The following is a 1,377-nucleotide window of genomic DNA, read 5'->3' on the forward strand; positions in this document are numbered from 1 at the left end:
TGATGCATGCTCAATCATCTAGTTAAGGAAATCCCCAAAAAGTTGATTCTGTTCGTCTGGACGTTTTCAGTGGGAGAAACGTTTCGTCATCATAAGGTGACTTCTTCAGTCTCAGCTGACTGCAGGTTTCCAACCTTATAAACAGTACATTTGCACAATAACTGAAACTAGCCCACTGAATTTCTCTCTGTGAATGGTACTCATGGCTATTGATCAATAGTGGTTGACCAATGGTCATGACAAGTTGCATATAATTGATCAAGGAACTGACCTCGCAGCCCATTATTCAGTGGGCTAGTTTCAGTCATTGTGCAAATGTACTGTTAGGTTTTGTATTGTTGATTGTCATTTATGCTTAGAAATATCTACTTATATATGCTTAGAGTTTTATAATTAGTTGTAGATTGGTAGAGGTTTGATCCTTGATAGTCTGCAAACTTTGTGTGCATTAGAGAGCACTCTGGGAGCATGGGAGAGGTCGTACCTTGTCTTATTGTTTTATGGTAGGATAAACGTATCTATACCTGTTTTAGGCTAAGTGCCTTTTGTTTAGATGAACTGCTGGACTTCCAGACCAGCAGGTTTAGGGAAGTCATTTATGGGGTCACACTCTGACCCCACACACACACACACTTACACAACGCACAGGCAAGGTACTCTTTGTTTGTATGTAGACGTCATATGTTAATGAACCTATGTATATTCATGTAACCTCAATAAAAGAGCAGTGTTACGGGGGAGTGGACGAGAGCAACTGGGGTCAAGCGAAGGAACGGCGTTTGTCCGGTTCTCTCCCGTGCACGAGAAACATGAAGAACTTTGCCTACTTCGTGTCTTGCTTGCTGTGTAATTATATTGTCTTCAACGTTCCAGCGAATAGGTTTGTAGCTTGAACCTATCATGTACTGTTTATAAGGTTGGAAACCTGCAATGACTTGAGACTGAAGAAGTCACCTGATGATGACAAAACGTTTCTCACTGAAAACGTCCAGACGAACAGAATCAACTTTTTCAGAAGTCCCAGTATCACTGTGGAGCAGGGATATGTTAGGGTTAACACTCAAAGTGAGTACTGAGTAAAGTGCGACAGGACAGAGCCAAAGTTTTAAGGCTTAGTAATTTATCCATGTTGGCAATCTGTCTGTGTTTATAAGTTAGATGATTGAGTGATAGGTTGCCGGATTACTTACAATCAGCCCCAGACGTGAAAAAAATTCAGTGCAGTCATTGGCTGATTTCTCCTGGTCACATGAAGGTTACTCTCCTGTTTTTTCCTCTAGTGTGACTGAGGCCATAGTTTCACAGAGAATATAGATAATATTCATCAGTAATTTCAGTAAGTTAGCTCTGATATTTTATTTTTGTTTGTTTTAACTG

Source organism: Simochromis diagramma, unplaced genomic scaffold (genome assembly GCF_900408965.1).
Source record: "Simochromis diagramma unplaced genomic scaffold, fSimDia1.1 OVJJ01000802.1, whole genome shotgun sequence".
Lineage (NCBI taxonomy): Eukaryota > Metazoa > Chordata > Actinopteri > Cichliformes > Cichlidae > Simochromis > Simochromis diagramma.